The following is a 24,543-nucleotide window of genomic DNA, read 5'->3' on the forward strand; positions in this document are numbered from 1 at the left end:
TATTAATTGTATTATCATAAGTGCTGGCACATTTACACAGCTGTGTATTCTTTGCTGTTGTGTTTTAGTTGTATTTGTTGAAGTGTACATATACCGTTAGCCGTGATGTTGCACTATTAAACAAACTGAAACTGAACCGAAATTAAATGTGAGTATTGGAATCTGGCGATTCAGTCTAATCTGATCGATTCCTCCGTCCTCACATTGAATCCTTGCTTCCTCGCTCAGAGGCAGGACTAAGGCGCGAGTGGAGGATCAAAGTTAAGAGTATTGGAATTGGCTCGAATTCTATACTGAATACATGATCCTATAGGGTGTAGGGATGATTGATCTGCAATTGGCTGGTTAGTTGTTGAGCCAACCGAGGATAGACTACATCAATAGCCTGGAGGACAGACTGTTATACAATCGGCTAGTCTGTACCGACCTATGCTGTAACTCCATCACTGTAATTCAAAGACATGTCTGTCTATAAGTTCAGTTTCCACAGAATAGAGCAAACTTCAGCATGCGCGACTCCAGGTTCAACAGCAATTAATCTGCAATATGAAATGTGAAATTTAACAAGCTGTGAAGGCATTATCGCTGTCCACAGCTGGCATATCGGGCTTCCTATCAAAGCCAAAGCAAAAGCACCTTTACAAAACAGGACAACGTTTCTACTAAGTTCTGGAGTGCATTTTCTAGCCTTGAGCGTTTGGGGCCGCTGTGTCTGGCACCTTGGCATACGGTATGGCAGCATGTGACAGCATTCATTCCCCTGCCCTTCAATCTCTCAAAAGAGAACTTGTTCCTTTCTACTGTACAACGGTGCACACAAAGGATAAAAGACTATGAATGTGCTTAAACCACCCACACACACATACGCACGGCCCTAGAAGTTCAATTTGTGCTGCTGAAAAGCCTTCTGAGACATAATACGTGCTGAGGACAGGCGGTGAAGGACCACTGGACCACACTTGAAATGACACAGACTGTCCATGAGGACCATCTGTGAATGGCTTCCCACGCCGAAGTAGACTCGTGAGCAAAGGAACATGCAATGATCCGAGTAATGTGTGAGTCAAGTCTCAATACTGTATGCCAGGCGGTCCCCAGCAAAACCAGTTGATACAGCATCACAATCACTTTAAGCACTATATATCTGTTCGCTATTTTGTGTGTGTGTGTGTGTGTGTGGGGGGGTTAACACAAATCTTCTATTCTGGCACAACGTATTTTCAGATGGGCGGTCCGCGGCCAGATACATAAACATTTGAGGGTTCTGTCTGACATGACAAAGGTTGAGAACCACTGCTGTATGCATGCATCGTCACCGAACCCAGACGCACCTGGAACGACCTGTCATGCATGTGATGACCCGACCCGGCTTGCTGTTCCAATTACAGCTAATGATCTATTCAGAGGAACAAACGGCAGTCATCAAATGGAGGGAAGACACAAGATTGATTTGAACTGACTAGACGGGGTATTCTTTCCTGAAGGGCTGTCGAGTTGCTGAGAGAAAAAGTGGCTTGAAGAGAGACAAATAGGGGCTGGTGTGTTCACACAGCTCAAGGCCAAGACAGCCATCTATAGTGTCAGTGATAGATGTGTGTAGTGTGTGTGTGTGTGTGTGTGTGTGTGTGTGTGTGTGTGTGTCCGTGCGTGTGTGTGTGCGGGTGTGTGTGTTGGGTGATATAATGCTGCCATTCATTTGTCACGATATGTAGCGCAGGGAATCAAGTCAGTTTGTCAGCAGGCATCTGCAGACGTTCAAGGCTGAAGACATCAACCACTTCACTCCGATAGGCCAACGTAGGACACCGGTAGACTCAAGAAGTTCCATGCGACTGAGTTCGGATGCCGTCATTATAACTTATTTTATTTAGTTATTTGTCTTATTTGACAGTTTTACACAGGCTTTCACATAGTTCCTTTTTGGTTACAGTTATGTGTGCTGAGACATCTCCCTTATTCTGAGTCTGCTTTGACTGTTTTCGGTTGATTCTGTTTTTGATTATTTTCTTGACATGCTTGTGAATGTCGTCTGTGAAAGCTCTACAAATACATTTGACTTACTTTAGATATCAGTTTAGCTGAATCAAACCAGGTTTCTGGTCTACTTTTAAAGAGTCACACACCTAACCCATGCCTATAGCACCCACGGCTACCTCATTGACCGCCGGCTCTAGCTGGCCGGCATTGTGAGAACTCATCCAGAGTGTCCCCGGCCACTAATTCCTGTCCAGATGGGCAGGATTGTGAGGTTGAAGCAGCAGCCTCTGTTTTCCTCCTCTGGCCAAGGAGCACAACAGCTGCTTACTAACAGGCCCGGACACAGCAGCCAGCAGGAGATGGAGCCCAGCCTCTGGCCAAAGGGGAGGGGAGGGGAGAGGAGAGGAGAGGAGAGGAGAGGAGAGGAGAGGAGAGGAGAGGAGAGGAGAGGAGAGGAGAGGAGAGGAGAGGAGAGGAGAGGAGAGGAGAGGAGAGGAGAGGAGAGGAGAGGAGAGGAGAGGAGAGGAGAGGAGAGGAGAGGAGAGGAGAGGAGAGGAGAGGAGAGGAGAGATTACAAAAGCCTTGGCTTTCTTGCCTTTGGAAAGCATCCGAGAATATTGCATGTTGTTTCTGTGGGCAACCATGCTGGTTCTTCTGTACCACGCCGCCCCTCCCCACACCCCTAGCTCGACTCTCTCTCTGTCTTTGTCAGAGCGTAGCCGCTGGTGCCACGGAGCTTAATTTAAATCCTGAAACCTGTGGAAAGGGGAGAAGCAAGCCGTTTCCAAACAATCCTCCCTCTGTCCTTGACTGATAAGATTTACGCCCCTCTCGACAGTATTTTTTCTTCATAAACACCGTGGAGTGCACAGGCGCGAGAATGCACGACGCACTTGCTGTGTGTGACAACACACGAGCACGCTCACACGCAGATACTTGGCAGTGTTTGTGACAGACATATCTAGGCATTGACCAGGTATAGTTTATTGAGGGGCAAACCCAGTGACTGTTACTTGACACAAGCAACAGGGTCTGTCTTCTTGTCCGGTACACGGGTGCGAGCGAGCGAGCGTGCGTGTGTGTCTTGGCTGAACGTTAGAAAGAGTGCCGTAATCCAGTGAGGAATGGTGCCACTGTATACTGCAGCTTAGCACCATGCCCTCCGATCTGTTATCTGGATGACTGAGCAGCTTTTCCTGTCTGCAATTTAACTATAATATTGCTGTCGGGCAGAAACCACCTCAGTATTTAAACTTTTTGTGGGGCTTTTTTCTTCCGCAAATGAACCATCTGCTTGGTCATACTATTACTACAGCGTCACACGGAAGCATCGAAAGTAGCAAATCCACAAGCTCGAAACACGGCGCGGAGTGACGCATTCCGTTTTTTGAGCATGTCGATCTGCTACTTTTTAAAGAATGAAATCCTGAAAGGTAACAGTTTTGGATATTTGATTTGAGGAGAGCAGAGTATATCTATGTACACTAGCCATGAACTAACATGGGATGTTTGATCGCATTTGAAATGTACAGTAAAGTCAGTCGGAAGAGCTCCCTTCATCTTCCCTCTTCTACACACCACCATTCTGTCTGAAATGTGACAGCTTTGCCAACTTGGCTGAGCAATGACGCCGTTGATTGCATGTACAGATCAATCCTTATACTCGCTGTAAAATAAGCTCTTTATACGGTAGCCAACGATGTGCGGGCGGTACGTGGCCTGTATGAGGCCATCCAGAGTGACTTAGTGCCGGTATACTCTCTCTCATTAACAGAGACTTTCCTCCTGATTCAAACTGATGTGTAAACGTGTAGCAGGTGTTTTGCAGGAGGACGTTTGATGGTGTCTACATCTCTCTACTTCTGGAAGTGTTTGGCCGGGATCTTTCTCTGGTGTTGATAGGTGAGGAGACGCCAATCTAAATGTAGAACATAGAGCTACCCAGTGGCTCCGAGACCCCCACAACCTCGCTCCATCTCTCCATCCAGCTACTATACTAGAGCCCCAGTGGCTCCGAGGCCCCCACAACCTCGCTCCATCTCTCCATCCAGCTACTATACTATAGAGCCCCAGTGGCTCCGAGACCCCCACAACCTCGCTCCATCTCTCCATCCATCCAGAGAGACTGCCACAACCTCGCACCATCTCTCCATCCATCCAGAGAGACTGCCACAACCTCGCTCCATCTCTCCATCCAGCTGCTGTACTAAAATGGGACAAGGTGACAACATTAAACGACTCCTCGGGACCATTTACCTTTACCAGATCCTTGCCATATATACAGAAAGAAGGTGCATACAAATTATAATAAATAAACTAAATTCTGGGGTTGAAAAAAACCCCAGAAACAAATCATGAAAGCAAAATCTATGCGTCTCATTTCGGCAGAAGATATACTCCCTGCAAAAACTGCAATTATGTAACCGACAGCCATCAGCACTGCCACAGTGAAGGCTGTCTGGGATCAAACCATTCCACTTCTCAGTAGTAAACGGTGGCACTGCATGAAGGCTGTGGATCAACAACACTATCCCATTCTGACCTGAGATCAGATTCATACGAGGTTTCCACTGGACACACACTGGTCTGATTAACCCATTCTGACCTGAGATCAGATTCTAAAAATGTCAGTCGTTCTTCGATTCTTTAAAAAATAGCAGACCTACAAGCTCATATCGCGCCACTCGGTGGCGCGATATGAGCTTGTAGATCTGCTATTTTTAAATAGCTAAAGCATAACGTGATGCTAACACCAAAATGGGTGCCCGTTCAGAATGGGCTATTACTCTGACAGCATTTTGGTACGAGTGGACACAAAGCCTAGAGAGGCTCTTGGGATCCCTCCAACACATTTATAGGTGTCAGACGTTCACTTCCAAATGGAACCTTTTACGCCCATTCCAACTGAACCCATCTCTACCTCACACTTTCTTCCAAAAGGGAGGGAGAGAGAGAGAGAGAGACACTTCACACAGTACATTGCCCGCCACCCATCTGTGTGTGTGTGTGTGTGTGTGCTGTTTTCTTTCACCATAGCTCACCCTGTATGTGGTATCATGACAGGGAGGGGCTCGTCACTAATCTCCCTATTCTGTATGCTGGGAAGACGCGCGCACGCACGCAGGCACGCACACGCACACACACACACACACACACACACACACACACACACACACACACACACACACACACACACACACACACACACACACACACACACACACACACACACACACACACACACACACACACACACACACACACACACACGTCCATCTCTGGGAACATTTCCCCTGGTTCACGGGCAACCTGTTTAGGGAATCCAGCTCTTATGGGGTCTCCGGCAGGCCATTCCAGGGAAAAAGGGGGCACAACACCGCAGGGGCACCAGTAACACACATCTTAGCCTTCAGCTAACCTAGCAACAGTGGTGGAAAAAGTGCTCACATTTTTTCAAGTAAAAGTATCAATACCGCAATATATAAATACTCTGTTGCAAGTAAAAGTCGGGAATTCAAGATGTACTTGAATAAAAGTACAAAAGTATTGGCATCAAAATATACTTAAGGTACCAAATGTAAATCTCTGTATGTCATGCGATAACCAGTAAGACACCTGAGGGTGAGAAGCGACCTCGCCCTAAAGGGGTGAGTTTGCGTGCACGCACCCCCCCCTCGTGGCATGGGAGGTCAGATCAACATGGAATTCATTCTGTACTGGCCATATAAGGAGCAGTGTACAGGGTTTGATGAGGTCAGATCAACATATGGAATGTCAGAACAGGTCAGCTCCATACAGTATATGGAGATCTAAGGGTGGTAGCGGGGACATTCTCTTGAGTGTACAGGGTTTGATGAGGGGCCCGGGTAGAGCCAGGCTGATGGACGCGGCTGCACTAATCATTTTGGGGCAGGCCCGTCTAGAGTTTGGAATTTGAATGGACAGGTATCAGTCAAAAGGGAGACATCAAAGAGGAAGGATGGATGGGGAAGGATCAACATATAGAACAGGTTCTGACATATATCCATATATGGAGATCTAAGGTTTGAGGTCTGAGGTCAGATGTAGAGTTGCTGGCCAACATTGATGACATCAGGGATCTCCATATATGGGCTTAACTGTGACAGCAGGTCGCATTTACTATGACATCAGGGATATCCACAACTCCATCCCTGATGATGTCACAATATCACGAGACCCGGGCACCATATATGGTGCCCCGACCGACACAATGACGGGAAATGCTCAATTCATTATTTAACTGCAATAATCAAAATCTACAAAGTAACTACTAACTAAAGATTTCAAATAATTGTAGTGGAGGTAAAAATACATTATTAGCCTCTGCAATGTAGTGGAGTAGAAAGAAAAGGATTGAAAATTGGAAATTCTCAAGTATAAAGCAAAGATAACTATTGTTACTATTGAATTGTACGTTATAGCCTACTGTAAGTACAGCACTTGAGTAAATTTACTTAGTTACTTCACACCACTGCCTAGCAACCGGGGCATAGCAGCATGGCAACGCAGGAGCAGGGACCGGCCCAGTGGAATCTGGCCAGTATGTTCCTTGGCCCGCACTGCTGGGGTATAGAGCTCCGTGGCAGGATTAAGATTTACTCCCCATGCGCACCACACACACACACACACACACACACACACACACACACACACACACACACACACACACACACACACACACACACACACACACACACACACACACACACACACACACACACACACACACACACACACACACAGTACACCCTCCACAGAGGGCCCTGGGAGGACAGTGACCTCCACCAGTTGAAGTGACAAGGCCTCAAGATGGAAGGGATTCCTGAAGAGAATGCAGCCTCTGTGGGAGAGAGGACATATAAGGGGCCCTGTACACGCACGCACGCACGCACGCACGCACGCACGCACGCACGCACGCACGCACGCACGCACGCTCCAGATGCCTTATTGTATGACAGGTGCCAAGCTGTCCTTGTGGACAGACAAGCATGAAGGACGCAGAGCTGAGCTGCCACTCGCTGTCTCTTTCAAGCACGCACGCACGCACGGACATGGGTCTCTTCTCCCCAATCCATCATCAAAAAGTCAGCTCTGAGTGTACAGCAGGGAGCGGTCAGACTCAGATACACTTGCTGCAGGTGTTAGTGGTGTGCGTGTCCTTCCTCCCTCCCCCACCCACACACACACACACACACACACACACACACCTGCAAATTATATTTATGCCACCAAAACCCATTGAATCCATTCTTATTTAATTCTATTATGCCAGCAAAATGTGCAATACCCTATCACCAGCAAGGTTAGCCCAGGTTGGATGCTATTTTACTGCCACTTTTGCCAGGCTCTGAAGCTGCACTGTCTGGCACTATATAACCACAGACTTTCACAGGTTGGGGAAACGACCCAGCTGGAACAGCCTGTGGAAAAAGGCTGAAGCACTCGTGTCCCACAGTTACTGCCATCTGGCCTAAGGGATCTACAGTAACATCATCTAAAGAAGTTACAATATCACCATACACTGCATACTTTAGCCTGGAATGTGTATCAAAGCTTTAGGCATTTAGCAGACACTCTTATCCAGAGTGACTTTACAATAAGCAAGGTAAACACATACATACATCAAATGCAGAGAGACAGTGTAGTGCCTCCTTAAAGGTCTAAACAATATACTAATAATAGTAATCTGTACATTGAAACTAAAGGATACCAGGTAAAAACTAATTAACCAAGCACTGTCTAAATACAGTCACATTTCATCTAAAATTGTCACCTACACAATTTGTCAACAACTAAACAAAAACAAAAAGTCTATGCTATACCATAGCCTTACATCTAACAATCGTAGTGTTTTTCTGTACTCTTTTCTTGTGCCTCTCCTCTTGCACACCGACTGGAACAGACACAAAGGGCTCAGTGTTGCTTAGCGTTGCATCATGAATGTTATCAGTCTCAAACACCAGACAGTTCTGCACAGCTTTAGTCCCAGCAGTAATCCAGCTTTTAACCTCCACCCTTTGTTATGTTCGTGGGCTCGTAGGTATAAGCACCTGCAGATTTGCCACTGTACAGTAAATGTCCAAGATATCCTAGTTTTTAAATGAAATCGCCACGATTGCCCTTCATGTCCGTAAAAACAGTTGTCTTATACAAATGCATGCATCCAGGGAGTGAAAATGTGAGGAAGTGCATAGAATATTGTGCCTGTGTGGTTATGGATTGTGGACGTGATTGTTAGGCAAGTGAAATTTGTTGGTTGACAAGTAGCCCTGCCTGAAGGCTAATACCTCCTGTGGCTGAGTGGGGATTCACTCTCCACTGACCAGTAGCTGTTCACTCTCAAACACAGGAGACATCATGTGTGCCGTGTATCACCATTGTGAGTGATTGTGTCGATGCAAGTGATACCCCATTTTGTAGCTATAATCTTCTACTTTCTTCTACTTTCACATCATATCCTATTTAACACTTTCTAAGGAAACATGCTACCAGGAGTCCCCAGTAAATGTGTTAAAATTAGCGTCAGCTGTGTCACAATCATTTTAACAACCTTAAAGGACAACTTTAGTTTTTTTCAACCATGGTTCATGTTTTAGGTTGTTATTGGAGAAAGTAAAATGTTAATTTTCTTTCATTTGCTGCTTTCTTTCGTTTTTGCGATTTTAGCAGTTTTTGACAGGGGGGAGGGGGCATTCGAGCATGGGGCTAAATATGTATTTTTTTACAAAATATTATGGCGATTTATTTTTTTATTATTTACTATAGTCCTAATAAACCCCAAGAAATTACATCTGGCCACAAAAGATAACAGGATCTATTGAATGTGACAAACTGACATATTGAGCCTATACACACAGTATAAGCCTTCCCCCAGTAGGCTACCTTCACATTCAGTAGATCCTGTGATCTGCTGTGGCCAGATGTCATTTCCTGGGGTTTATTAGGACTATAGTAAATAATACAAAAATAAATCGCCATAAAAATTGGTAAAAAAAAAACATATTTAGCCCCATGCTCGAATGCCCCCGCCCCCTTGTCAAAAAGAGCTGAAATCCCTAAAACGAAAGAAAGCAGAAAATGAAAAAAAATGTACACTCATCTTTTACTTTCTCTAATAACAACCTAAAACATGAACCTTGGTTGAAAAAAGCTAAAGTTGTCCTTTAAAGAGAAAGAATATGTTAAAAATATATATATATATTTAGAACACTTTCCTGGGGGTCTTTATGTGTGTAATATGTGGTTTTAGATATTTTAGATAGATTTTAGCAGTCCTTCCTGGACTACAATTCCCATAATGCTTTGGTGCACTGCCCCTCCTTGTGGATAGGGCTGTCTTACTGAGATGTAGTCCAGGAAGTAATGTACTGTAGGAAGTAATGTAGTCCAGGAAGTAAGTGAGCCCAGTGTCGATGACATCAGAGACACTGGGCTCACTGCTAAAATCGAAAATATCTAAAACCACATATTACACAAATAAAGACCCCCATGAAAGTGTTCTAAATATTCTAAACGTCATTAATGTATATTCTTTTGCAAAAAGGGTGAAATGTCCCGTGTGCAGATATACAGGCAGATAACAGATATACTGTACAGTGTCACTTCGTGCCTAGATCTTGTTGAAAAATCGTGATATTTGTGCAAATCTTTTGCTTCTGGGGGGGTCCGTGGCACAAAACATTTTCAGACGGGGGTCCGCGGCCGAATACATATAACTTCGTCCTTGACATGAAAAAGTTTAGGAGCCACTGCAGTGTCCACCACTTTGCTCACAATCAGTTGAAGCGATGAGGGAAAGGAGCCTCCTCCCAGGCCTTAGGCCTGCTCATTTTGCTCCACACTCAGCCTTAATTGCCACATCTATTATGGATAAGGAGGAAGGGTTTTGTCGCTCATCACGCCGGTCAATAGCATGGGCCTTTAATGAAGTGGCTTTTCTCACATGCTCAGACCAGCGCGCACGCACACACACACACACACACACACACACACAGGGCAGGCATGCGTGCATGCAATCAATGCAAGAATTGGCTCATTGCTACCAACCCCCATTACCTGAGCACTCGCGTAATACTAATGCACTTCTACGGTCTGGAGTAGAAATGTTGACAGGACACAATCACGGAGAAATGCAAGCTCACGACTCTTTGGCTAGTTTGGTTGGATCGGGGAGGGTTGGCCCCAAGGTATAGATCATGAAACCATGGTCTTAATCCAAGTAAGACTTTAACTCCAGCACGTGTTTCTCATACTGGCTGCTGTGTGTATCATCATACTGCACCCTCCTACATCACATCAGCGACGGCTACACGAAGCTTTAGAGAGCATAAGCACAGCCATGCAAGCCCCTCTGCCCGCTTGTGTAAGAGAAGAAATAGGAAGAGATGGAGACTCAGTGGGGAAACATCTTCCTCACTGTCTGTGCTTTCCCCCCGCATACCAGGCTGACCTGAGACAGAGGATCCGACTCATCCCGGTTTATCTTCCGACTGTATTCTTCAATATCACTGGAATGTCTTGCCTTTGTTTGCTCAGTGCCGCATTACGCCATGTTACTGTGGTTAGGGCTAAGCCTCCGGGGCTCACAGGGGTGAAGACGGCCATCCGTCTCCGCACCATCTACGTGACTGTGCGCGCGCGTGCGTGCGGGCGTGCATGCGTGCGTGTGTGTGTGTGTGTGTGTGCGCGCCTGCCTGTCCAAATAACCCAGGGCCATCTCCTGCCCCCCCCCGCCCTCCACCGAGCCCCCAGGTCTCCCTGTCGATAATGCTAATCTAATTAGGTGTGTGTGGACACACCAACAAAAGATTTCCTGATCGGTTGGCTGAATACGAAAGGGGCCTGGCAGCAAGGACACGTTGCTGTTTAGTAAGGCCAGTGTGTGTGTGTGTGTGTGTGTGTGTGTGTGTCTGTGTGTGTGTGTGTGTGTGTGTGTGTGTGTACATCATTTATTTGGTGCACAATACGAGCCAATACTGAGATACATTAAAACATTGAAGCTACAATCCTGTACTTTTTATGTCTCTCCTGGTGGAGGGAGGTAATTGCAACAATGTTTGACTGAATAATCTCTCAAGGCAGATTCAGCTCAGCAGCCGTTTTCCAATTTATTTTACCGAATGGATTCCCAGATTTGACTCCTAATGACTACAATAATGGTGTTCCGCCAAAAATGTGGAATACCTTAACCAAAAGCCACTAGAGATTCCCATATACACATATACCCACATAACTCAAATCTAATCTAAAAGAATGAATTACCTTAAAATACAGTAATAGCACCGCTCCCGAGTCCCGCTACCACCCCTCCTTTGTCTGTAATGATATATTTTGCTGCTACAAGTTTTTACTGATTATTATTGTATTGTGTGCATGTTTTACTGATTAATCTATAACCAGTAAAACGCCTGAGGGCGAGAAGTGACCTCGCCCTAAAGGTCACGTGCATGCATCCGCCTGGGTGACAGCAGACTGCTGGGCGAGCGCTGGTGCTTTGGAATGGGGGGTCAGATCAACATACACCTGGAACTGGGGTGTATGCTAACAGTTAGCCACAATAAATTAGTTAAGCCCTAACCACACCAAAGGGTCACCATGCAACTCCTTGGGTCCAAACGGTTGCAAGGAGTTAACGCTAAAACCGTCTTGACCCTTTGGTGTGGTTTGGGCCATTGAATTCCATGCATAGGGTCAACGTGGTGTCAACGTGGGTCAACGTGCAACAACGTCCCAGACTCACTGAAGACTGCTGTAGTTAGGCCCCTACTCAAGAAACACAATCTTGATCCCGCTGTTTTGGGTAACTATCGACCCATTTCAAATCTACCCTTTCTGGGCAAGGTTTTAGAAAAATGCATCTTCCATCAATTGGAAATAATGTCCACAACAAATTCCAATCTGGCTTTAGGAAAGGTCACAGCACAGAAACAGCACTTGTAAAAGTAATGAATGATCTTAGGGTGTCTGCTGACAAGAAACATGTATCCGTTCTCTTACTTCTAGATCTAACGGCTGCATTTGACACGATTGATTGATCATTCAATTTTAATACAGCGTCTGGAGCACTGGATAGGCCTGTCTGGTACGGCCCTGTCCTGGTTTTCCTCCTACCTATCAAACAGAAGTTACTTTGTCAATCTAGCCGAGTTTGACTCAGACAAACACGACATCAGTTCTGGTATTCCACAGGGCTCGATTCTTGGCCCTCTGCTTTTCTCCTTGTACATACTGCCATTGGGCGAACTCATTACCAATCACGGAGTAAATTTTCATTTCTATGCTGATGATACCCAACTATATCTCTCTGTGGCTCCTGATGATCCCTGTGCTTTAGACCCGCTGTTGACCTGTCTGTCTAGCATCAAATGTTGGATGAGTGAGAACTTTCTCAAGCTAAATGAGGATAAGACAGAAGTTCGGTTCTAGTGAGCAGAAAGAATCAATAATAAGCAGACTTGGCAACCTGACTGTAGAAAGTAGCAGTACAGTAAAGAACCTGGGGGTTATTATTGATTCTGAATTGATTTTTAATCACTGCACTGGCTTCCGGTTGTTTTTAGGATTGATTTTAAAATTATTTTACTTGTCTATAGAGCACCGAAGTCTGACGTCACTTTCAGTAGAGGGCGTCAGTCCCCAGGTTCATGTATTTGTTTAGTTGCATTGAAATCGCCATAGGGGGGATTTTAGATCGCCTCATATAACAACTGTGTTTGAAAAATAAACATGTCACCCCGGCCGCTTCACTCATATGGATATGAAGAATCAACTGACTGAGAGAAAACGCTAATGTTACTGCTGCTGAATTAGTTTGATTTTCGCTAGAAGCAGACTGTATCATATATGAGTGACTGACTGTTGCAAACGATACAGAGACACCTCCCTGACAATAACGCCGAGACAGCTTGTTTATTTTTGGACCACAACGCTAATAGTAGACGATATTAAGATCACCCAATGTTATTCTCCATAGAGAAATTACTTCCGCGAACCAGGGGAATCGAAGGGATGAGCGAGTTACGTCAGGACTTCGGTGCTCTATAAAGCTCTCAATGGTCTCGCACCTTCCTACCTTCATGACTGCCTGCCTAAATATGTCCCAAACCGCCCCCCTAAGGTCTGCTGGCCTGCTCGCTTTGCCTAAAAAAATGGCAACAAAAAAATACGGGGAAGCAGCTTTTTGCTTCTACGGGCCATCGGCATGGAACAAGCTCCCACTGTACCTTCGTCAGGCAGCCTCTGTAGACATTTTTAAAGCTCAGCTCAAGACCCACTTCTACAACATTGCTTTTAATTGATCATTTATTTTTTTTGTTATTCATGTCCTCACTGTATTGCATTACTGCTTGTTTTTTTTTAATGTCGTTGCCTTGCTTTTCTTTTATTCTCCATTGTTCTGTAAAGCACTTTGAGCTGCATTTCATGTCATGAAAGGTGCTATACAAATAAAGTTTTATTATTATTATTAAGATGTATCACACTGCAGGGACAACACTGAAACCGTCTTGACTAGGGATGGAGCCTGGAAATCGGGTCCATTACAAACCCGGTTCGGCATTTATCGAGACCCGAGTATCGATAAGCGTTTGGCTTGTCAAGCCTCTTATCGTGTATAGTCTCAGCGGCTGACGTCATGGGCTGCTCGCTATAAAGGGGGCTGGGACGCGACGGGTGGTTGCGTGGTCTGTCATCGTTTGCTGCGGTGGAAGTATGGTGGAACGGGTAAAAAGTTTGGTAACATTGTAAAAAAAGACAAGAGGGGAGCTAAATGCAATAATGTAGCCTATACCACAGTCGTTGCATGCACGAAAGGGAGCATTTCGACAATGCATCTGTCCATAACGCATTGTATTAAACCCAAATGCCTTTGCATGTCTGCACCGAGTCGAAACAACACGGGAGCCTCAGCTGCTGCAGCGGAACAAATATCCTGCTCTTCCACCCAACGCATGTTGTGCTTACCGTGCTTGCTGCCCAAGGCAAGCACGGTAAGACGTTGCCATAAGTTATTAATCCAATTCATAATAATACGTTTGGGAGACTCAAATCTCCCTGCCATAGAGTTATAATATTGTATCAACTTCTCAGTCTATCGTTGCCGAAAAGGCAGAGCTACAAGCTCACAACGCGGTGCAACCACAGACGCGTTGTGAGCTTGTAGATTGGCTACTTTTGGTGCGCGACACCACCGTACGATGATGTATACATTTCACTTTTAAAGTGACAGTACACAATGAACAGTTCCCTCTGTCTGTTAGAAAGGTACTGTATAATATATATATATATATATACTGTAGTAAAATGTAGTGCAAAGGGATGTCTTGGTTGGTTGAAATAAAGAGAATTAAAAATATATATAAGATAAAAAATATGCATATTTTGTTTCTGTGGTGTGTGTGTGTGTGTGTGTGTGTGTGTGTGTGTGTGTGTGTGTGTGCTCGCGCGTGTGTGCGCGTGCGTGTGTGTGTGTGTGTGTGTGTGTGTGACTGTGTATACACCTTAGAACTATTTATTGGCATACAAACTCTCACAACTGGCCAATAAAAATAAGGTTCCGTTCTTTCCACAAAATAATAGCAAATGCTCGATAGTGGGCTCGATAAGGACCCGGCTCGATAAGCCTGCTCGATAAGGTGATCGTCATCAATAAAAGTGAACAAGCTCCATCCCTATAGTCTTGACCCTTGGGTGTGGTTTAAAGGGCTTTAGTGTGCAGACTTGCCCGTGCTCCGCTCCCACGTCACCCACCCTGGTCCGTGGTTTCATCCCTGCTCCGTGGTTTCCCTTTCTGTGATGCGATGGCTGAGAATATACACGGAGCAGCACACACACCACATTCACAGAGAATATACACGGAGCAGCACACACACCACATTCACAGAGAAACAACAACGCCAACAACGCGCTCAGTGGACACATCGCTGTCTGCTCTACTTCACCTCTCTCTCTCTCTCTTATCCCATTCTGACCTGAGATCAGATTCACACGAGGTTTCCGCCGGACACACACTGGTCTGATGAACCCATTCTGACCTGAGATCAGATTCTAAAAAAGTCAGTCGCACTTTGATCTTTCAAAAATAGCAGACCTACAAGCTCGTATCGCGCCACTCGGTGGCGCGATATGAGCTTGTAGATCTGCTATTTTTAAATAGCTAAAGCACAACATGATGCCGACACCAAAATGGGTGCCCGGTCAGAATGGGTTATTCAGGGAGAAAAATCACACCTGTGTGAAGTGAGTGGTGAAACTCCGTGTGCGGGTCCCAATGGGGGTCCCCGAAACTTCCAGAACCACAGGAACGAGCCCAGGGAGCCAGGCCAGTTCCGGCGAGCACACCCCATGTCCGAAATGGTCGAGAAATGACAGTTACCGTGTGGGGGTCCCCAGGGGGACCCTCTACTGTACTGTACTGTCACTGAACTGTACTGTCACACCTGAAATCATCATGTAAACAGTTAATATGTGTGTGTGTGTGTGTGTGTGTGTGTGTGTGTATTAGGCTGCACAACAGTGACAATTGGTGATGAAAACCAACGCTATTTCCGTGCTCGGACACAGCCAGAGACAGACAGAGCTCCGTATAGGAGTGGTTGCACCACTCAAAAACAACAACACGGTCAGTGGCCAAACACACAGTCTGCCTTTGTTCAAAACACACACTATTCACGGAGACACAACAACAACACCGACCACGTGGCATTAGATGCTCACACTAATCAATGGACCACAATGGAAATAAGACCTGGGGCGTTATCACTTTAGCATAACTTTTAACTGTACTACTTGCATTGTCTTGTTAATAAAGTATTCAATCAATAAAAGAAAGACAAGTCCAGGTGTGCCTAGTGATTTCTCTGACAACCTCACATTATTATTGCAATAGATACAACTATACAAAAAGTGATGAATTATTAAATTGAATTACATTTTCTATTATAAGTTTTTTGAATGCCCTTATTTTGCAGCACAGAGGCAAATTCTATACCCTAAATAATACATATATTTTAAACATTTACACTGAGAGTAGCACATTTTATGTAGAGAGAGTAGGGAGCTGGTTATATTGCACATATTCTACTTTAGAGATGAAATAACATTTTAAAATAAGTAAATGTATTGTGAGCTTGAACAGCTATTTTTGAATGATTTGGGGGCAAAAATCTATTACTTTTCACACAGAATGAGTGTGCACAAAGTACTGATATAATATATAAAAACATATATAACCTTTTAATAATAATATGTGTGGCGAACAAGAACGGATAAATCTGTGGCTGATTTAAGCCCTCACACCTGGCCTGAATTAAACTAATTGGACTGGGAGCTGGGTGGGAGTATATACACCGGATAAATGAGCATGTCTGGATCTTTGTCACTTTTCCATCTGCTCTGTCTGTGCCATCTTGTTGTTTGTGCCTGACACTCATTCAGCAAAGCTGCGGAGGTACTGTATATAGCACACAAACTACTGCAATCACCAATATCCGTCTAAAGTCAAGTGACAGTACTGTATACGTGTGTCATGTCAAAATAAGAATATCGTATGCCCGGGTGGCGCATCGGTAAAGGGCCTGCCCACCGCAGCGGAGGTTGTGCATGCTTCAAATCCACCACAGTGCATCTGGCTTTGTCGAGCGTCTATACGAAGCGCCATTGGCCCATGTTTGGGGGGGGGGGGGGGGGGGGGGAAGATGCACAGGGAGGGTGATATTTGTCACTGCTGACTGCTCACTGGCAGGTGAGACAACAGTGACAACACACACATGTGTGTGGGGAGGAATCATTTGGCATAATTGGGGGACAAAAAAAAAAAAGAGGTAAATGCACACAAAAATAGAATACCCTATATGATGGTTTATGGATGGATTATGAACTCTGTCTTTCATACTGTAGTGTAGACAGTGCTCTCTCCACTGGAGCAGCACATTGCTGGTATCAACGTTTTTATGAGGAATACTGTATACTGGCCCATTCATTCCTGATGACTTGCTCCAGCAGAGAATAAGTGCATGTGCATCAGAGGAGAAATTTCAATTTGATGTAATTATACTGGGCAATGAAGTAGCAAATTCTCACCTGATCTTGAGCAGTATGCACCCATTTAAAACGCAGAAACATTTTATTGTACTCTGACCACACAGACAGTTAAGAACAGAAAAAAACATCATAATTGTTCCTATAAATGAACTCTCCTGGATACTACATTCTCACTATTAGCTGCATACGCCACTTGCAGAGTACAACTTCTCACGTCATGTTTCTCTTTTCTTACTTTGTAAATAATCTTTGTGTGGATTTTTGCTCTGCATCATTTTTATGAATTCAAACCGTTCTGGCGTCGTGGTGTTTATTTTAATTTAATATATTGTCAGAATCCGTTTAGTTTTTGATCATTTCAGTGCCAAAAGTGTATTTTGCGTGGCTGTTTCAAAATACAACTCAGTGTTCCTCACAGAGCAGAAGTATTAACATGGTTTAACCCATTCTGACCGGGCACCCATTTTGGTGTTGGCATCATGTTATGCTTTAGCTATTGAAAAATAGCAGATCTACAAGCTCATATCGCGCCACCGAGTGGCGCGATACGAGCTTGTAGGTCTGCTATTTTTGAAAAAAATCGAAGAACGACTGACATTTAAAAAAAAACCCAATGGTTGACAATATTTAGACTTAGACATCACGACCATGTAGCACCTCAACCCAAGACTCTACCAACACCGCTTCAAGCTATAGATAGTGGTTGCTTTTCAATGCTATGTTATATACAGCCAGAAATGTAACCTCTGTATTTTCATATAGTTAGATCACTTTCACTAACTGCGTGGATCCCACCCATTGGACCTGTTGAGAGGCCAGAGGTGCTTCCCCAGACAAGGCTCCCCCGAGGTGTGCTCTGGAGTGGCTCAGCCATAAAGCGATACTGCTTGGAGAAGAAACGATGATGCTGCCTAATGAAAACCATTCTCCTCCTCTTGATGACCCACCCTCCCCCTCCCCCGGCCGTCGCCAAGGGAGCCCTCAGAGCTAATATGCTCTCAAACTACCATAAAAAAACCACAGGGCTGAATATGCCAAGCTAGTCAGAAAGCCGGAGCCCGCTGAGAGGCCTGAGAGGTGGGACGACGGTGGTGTGAAATGGGTCTGGTTGGACGGAGGAGCGAGAAGGGGGGGGGGGGGGGGGGAGATGGCTGATCAAGAAATGCTGATGTGACTGATCGCGTGTAATAGAGTGATTATCATTAGAGAAAATAGCTGTCAGCTGCGCTAGTTAGAGTGCTGATGAAGCGGCGCGAGCTGATACGATCCTAAATAATTAGCCCTCTGTGTGCGCTCTGTGTCGAGGACGTTTTCTTTCTCATCGCGTCGAGAATCTGACCTCGGAGATTCTCCGTATGAATCTCAATGTTGTGTCCGAGCAGCTTATTGGAAACGCCGAGCAGTGTTTGCTCGCCTGCCTGCCACACAAAAGGTCAGTGGAACCACCAAAAGGATGACTTTGCACAACTCACAAAGTGACTACCTCCTCTCTTGTACTTTTGTCTGCCGCAACAGTCCTCACCCCAGCTCAGAGTCCATCCTCCCCCCCACCCCCCCAGCCCAGCCAAGCCAAAGCCTGCTATGATCCCCCGGTCCATTCTGGTTCCCTCCCTGCCCTGCCCCTTGGAGTTCCTCGCCAAACCCCCTTGAGCCCCAGATGAAACGCCAGGGGAAATGGCGGCCCCGACAGTTAATATCCGCACATGGGACAGAGCCGCCACATCTGCTGACCAGCCGGCCCTATGTAACGCGCACACAAGTTGCACTTGCGGGGCCGTGACTCAGCCCCAGCATACCCGGGATCGGGGAGGGGATATAACCCTCGTCTCTCACGGCAGATTGAATCATAGGGCTCCGTTGCTCTGATCCTCTTCCCGGATCTTCGGGGCCACCGCATACACCACCTCGACATCCGCTCCGCTCACATGACTGTCCTTCTTTTGTAACCCCCCTTCCCCCCCTGTCAAGATCTCCGTTCCCACTCTGCAGCCCCATCCGTCTCCACCATGAAATCCTCTCTCCTCTCTAAAACGACCCTTTGGCGCCACACCCTCAAAAGGTCGATACTTAGGCGCATGCAATCCCTCACAACGCCCATCTTCCGTGTCTTGTTCGCTCTCCTCGTGGTTCTGTTGACATCCCCCTCCACCTCTAGATCCCACGCATCCGACCCGCTCCACTTCAGAGGAATCTACACATGCCGCATCCTTTTCATCTCTGCACCGCTTCACCTCTCCTATCCCTCGGCATCTCCAGCTTTTTGAAAGGTAGATGCGTGCTAGCGTCCAGGGCGTATAGCAGGATAGAGAGCGAGTCGCAGCCGGGGCTGCGGTGGGTTTGGGGGCCGAACCAGGATGATCCCGCTAACGCTGTTGAGGGAGGTCAGCCATGTCCTGCACAAGCATGCAGGCCACGTGCGAAACAGGAACACGCTTCTCCCGGCTAGTTGAAACAGCTGCCTTTGTGCGCCTTTGTGGCCTTTAGAGGCTTTGGGAGGTAAAGCCATGAGTTATACTTGGTTGAACATCGCGTCGCAGTTCGAAAACAGCAGATCTATAAGGTCACACTGTGCCATGTTGCGATTCGTTGTGAGCTTGTATATCAGCTATTTTCGATGCTCGACACCGGAAAACAAAACGACTCATAAATCCGGCATAGGCGTCTGAGTAGAAGTGTGGGAACGTTGCTGGGCTTGGTATGTCCATGGCATGTCGCTGGATTTAATATCCGGGCTGGGGGGGTGACGTCACTCTGTCCGCTACAATACGCTCTCCCCCTGGTTCTTCTACAGACAGAGGGTTTAAATGTATCATGTTTTAGAACAGCTTTGATCTGAGTCATGTGGACCTACGGCACACAGCTATGAAAATAAAAATGTTTCTCGGTGCTGATCCGTGATTACAATGATATCTGTGCTCGCATGAGCCTGCAGGCGAGAGAGAGAGAGAGAGAGAGAGAGAGAGAGAGAGGGAGAGCAGCAGACTAGTCAGACATTGATGAATGTGGAACTCGGAGTGGGTTAGCTCTGATGCCCTTCAAGTCCCTCAATACAAAACTTGCTGACTGTACCATTTTAATACCATACTGACCCACCAGCCTTCTGTGTGTGTGTGTGTGTGTGTGTGTGTGTGCTCTCCTGTGTGCGTCTAAAGGTGGTGGTATGCGGTATGCGCTCCATCTTATGAGGAAGTATGTTTTATATTAAGCACACGGGGCACATATTCTCTCTTACATCACACACACACACACACACACACACACACACACACACACACACACACACACACACACACACACACACACACACACACACACCACACACACACACACACACACACACACAAGCAGATGCATCATCCAGCAACATCCAGACAGTACTAAAGATATGAACAACCTTGAGTAAAAGCCCTCACACTTACACACACAGCTTGCTTTGTGGAGGTGCTTGTTCCTGCGTCACGCCTTGACCTCAGGTCAGCTTGTTTCCGCAGTGTGGGCGTGATGATATATCTGATAGAATGTGTCCTCGTCTCCAAGCAGCAGGAGCATTACCACACCAGCCATCACCCACATATCCCTCTCTCTGTCTCTGTCTTTCCCCCCTCTCTACGTATATCGCACACGGACGCACACGCGCACAGCTTGATTTGACGCTTGAAGATTGGTTTCTCATTACTCGTTCTCATTTGTATGATCCATCCATCCATCCATCCATCCATCCATCCAGCCTGCAGTGCTTGGAATGATGATGTTCTATCATATCATGACGGAGCACAACAGTCGTTATCCGGGGCTTCGTGCATCTGTCAATTTCTCCATGAGACCTGCAAGCGGTCCTGACAGATGGTGTTTGCTACCAGAGAATTGCACTTTCACGTCTGCACACATTTTTCCCCCATTTGTTTTCCCCCCGTACATGCCCTGCAGCCCAATCGCAGGAAGTGTTTATCCATGCATTTCCTCCTCCGTCGAGATGGATCGCCCCCCTCAACCCCCCCCGCCCCCACCCCCTCCCCGCAACACCCACCCCCCTGTTTTTCTGACTTCTGACGCCTTCGCCCCGGAGTATTGCCTCGAATGCAACACAAACAACAATATACCAGCGTCTACGTAAAAAGGCACAGGGGGTGAGGTAAGGCAATAAAAGTCTTTTATCTCCCACATTCCACTCTTAACTCCCTCAAGTATTCCTGAGCAGGAGCCTCTAGAATTCATAAGAAACAAAAAATGTCCGGCTTCTCCCGGCTTTTTAATAACAGAACAATAATGTCTCCCCTCCTGGACGGGACTTTAATGGCTTTGAAGGTCTGACGCAGCAAGAACCGGAGATGGACTGCTGCTGAGTAGAGCCACCGATGCAGACAGACTCAATACAGGGCTGCAGGTCACATGAACTTGCTGGTTCTCCTTTTAAAAGATGCCCAGTCATGCCAAGCCTTCACTCCCTTTGCTGATGGAGAGATTGTGGAATACCATTGTGGATCCTTTTGTGGTGTGGCGCGCTAATTAGAAAGCTACAAATGAATATCGCCTTTGGAGAGAGTGGCCATAAGCGTTCCACAGCCATTAAGAGCTAATAAGAGATAGGCACGGCGCACAATGGGCTTCCGTGGAGGCCCGCTCAGCTGCAGGGGGAGAGAGATAGAGAGAGACAGCGAGAGAGACAGAGAGTTTTTTTCTGTCCTCCCTTACATGGCATGGAAGATGACAGAGAGAGTGAGCGTGTTCCCTGCAGATTAGTGCAGTTCATTAGCTCGGTAATGAAGTCTCTCTCTTTGCAGGAGGGATGGCCAGTGGAAGGTCAAGCCCCCTCTTAACATGGACCTCGACAGCATGACCGCAGCTCCATGTAGATAGCGAGCGCTACATAAGCCCTTTGTATTATCATCTAACCCACACGGTTTATAACAATAACTGCAATATTGCTATAACTGGTGAGCCCCACAGCTCCACTGAATAAATGCAATTCGGCAAATTATAAATCATTGTTGTTTTGGAGAGGACGTTGGTGGTGGTGGGCGGATGGACGAACGGACTGCACCAGGCCACCTGCACGACCGACACTATGCCATCTGCTATAGTGTTGTCGCACCGCATAAACAGCTGACCTCCCTTTCACCGTTGGCAAGGAGTCTCTGATATGCTAAGACAGTCTGAGATTTCCAAGATAAAAAGATGAACTGTGCCTGCTTTTTGCTGATCATACCTCTCATAATATAGACTTTATGGATGCCAAACTATTTGTTTTCGAACTGTCTCGAACTTGGAACTCATGGGGGACTCATGACGGATAACCATGCAGAAAGAAGATGAAGGAGCCATGTTGGGCTCCGCGGGACATGGATCCATATATTTGAGCACAGCAGTAATGGCTCTTGTCCGGTAAATCCCGACAGTGGTTTTGATTGATTATCCCCTACTGTTTGGACGAGGGTGCTGCTGTTAGGGTTTTGAGGAAGAGGCCAGTGTGTGGGATTCACAGCGGAGTGAAAGGGGGGTCGGATGGGTAACTGCGAATGTAATAGTTATTGATTCTTGTATTAGCTTGCGCAGCGGTGTGGATAGTCATTCTGCTGCTGCCCCGGCGCTGAAGCGACTTTCCCCGTGCAGACACCTCGTCAAGTCAGACCGGCGGGGGAGCCATATCTCAAACGCCACTTTGAAACTCATGTTGCAAGTTTTCTTAAGCCCAATTTCACTATAACGCAACGAATTGGAATGAGAAATGGAGCAGTGGTGATTTCTGCACTTGCAGTTGGTTTGCGACTGTGTGCGACTGCACAGCCTGATGTATATGTGGCCCACGCGTGTCTGACTGAATAAACGGGGATGTTTGTGATATAGGTGCAAGTGCAGAGGAAGTTTGCTGAGCCAGCATCTGACTGGCTCTGCAGTCGTGTATAGCAGAGGGTCTGGGGCTCTCCCCCAGAGACACTCGCATCATTGGACTTGTCTCCCATTGGACCCTGTCTCCCATTGGACTTGTCTCTCATCATTGGACCTGTCTATTGGACCCGTCTCCCTCATTAGAGCCGTTTCCCATCATTTGACCCGTCTTCCATCACTGAACATGTGTACCTCATTGGGCATAATATCTCCTTCATTGTTTGCCTGGCCGTCTTGATGCGTCGGCTCATTTAACTCTTATTTCTTTTAACTCTTATTTCTTTTAAAACACAACGCTGCCTTTGATCGAGTTACCTTTCTTTTTCTTTCTCTTCTGCACTGTAATTTTATGCGTTATTATTCTTTTCACTTATTTTGTTGTATATGCATCCTAATCTCATTGTATAACTGTTTTTCCTTTGCTTGATGTTCTGTGTAAAGCTCATAAAATGCCCTCGTTGTTGAAACGCTGCTATATAAAATTTGTAGAATTGTCATCGTCAACCTCCCGTGTTCTCTTTCACGCTAACCTACTCCTGCACGTTACGCCACGGTCTGTTTGTGCATGTGAAAAATACATATGCAGGCAAAAATACATTTGGTGCACGTGCGTGCGTGCGTGCGTGCGTGCGTACGTGCGTGCGTGCGCACGTCTCCTCTCAGCCGTCCAGGAATTGGATGCGTATGCATTTTTTTTGTGTGAGACTGCATTTGGTGGAAAAAGCAACGTGATAATTAGATATTATTAAGGTGAGGCCTGGTGAGGTTGTGGAAGAGATCAAACGATTATCATCAAGGCCAGTCATGCAAGCCCCGACATCTCCTTCTCGCACATGCTGTGAATGCAACTGAATGTATGTGTGCGTGGGTGCCGTACGTGTGCGTGCATGCATGTGCGCGCGCAGGTGTGTGTGTGTGTGTGTGTGTGTGTGCGTGTGTGTTTTCTCAGGTTCAGAACAGCCTCCTGCACTTCTGCACAACCCTATGGAAGGTGTGGAAGGTGTGTCAGAGTTGTTTTGAAGTGTACTCTGTTTAGAATGGAGAAGAAAAAATAACAATGGAGTGTCCTTGCAGTGTTTGGCTATTCATGGCTGACTCAGGAAGGGGGGAGAAAAATAAGGAAGAGAGAGAGAGAGAGAGAGAGAGAGAGGATGAGACTATAACGCTTTTGCGTCTTTTCAGGCAGTGGCTCAGGTGGCTTGAACAGGAATGTTCCCTCATCGATCCACGGCTACTCACGGCTTTGTGTCAAAGTGTCCTTGAGCAAGACAGACACTGAACTACTCCCGATGAGCTACATCTGTGCCTTGCATGCTTACCTTCACCGGTGCATGCATGAATGTATGAAAGTAAAAGCACATTCTAAAGCACCTTTCGATTTTTTTTTTAGAATAAAGGCTATAGAAATGAAGACCATTTAGACAAACTTGGTCTTGGATTGCAAGTGCGAGTGTGACCAAACTGACCATGTGCGTATATGCATGTGTATGAGTGTGTGTGTGTGTGTAATGGTGTGCTTCGGTGTGATTCGCGACGCAGAATCAAAATGAGATCACTAATTAAAGGAGGCAAGGCACAAATGGAGGCAGAATAGACAGGCTGGAGAGGTGAATGGAGGAA

The 24,543-nt window shown here is 46.2% G+C and overlaps 1 protein-coding gene across 2 annotated transcripts in view; it reads right to left on the reverse strand.

Annotated features, from left to right (window-relative positions):
• LOC310870413 (glypican-5-like) overlaps positions 1-24,543 on the reverse strand; it is a 176,441-nt gene that overhangs the window by 8,800 nt on the left and 143,098 nt on the right. The window lies entirely within an intron of this gene.

The sequence above is a fragment of the Protomyctophum parallelum genome (genome assembly GCF_964188405.1).
Source record: "Protomyctophum parallelum genome assembly, chromosome: 14".
NCBI lineage: Eukaryota > Metazoa > Chordata > Actinopteri > Myctophiformes > Myctophidae > Protomyctophum > Protomyctophum parallelum.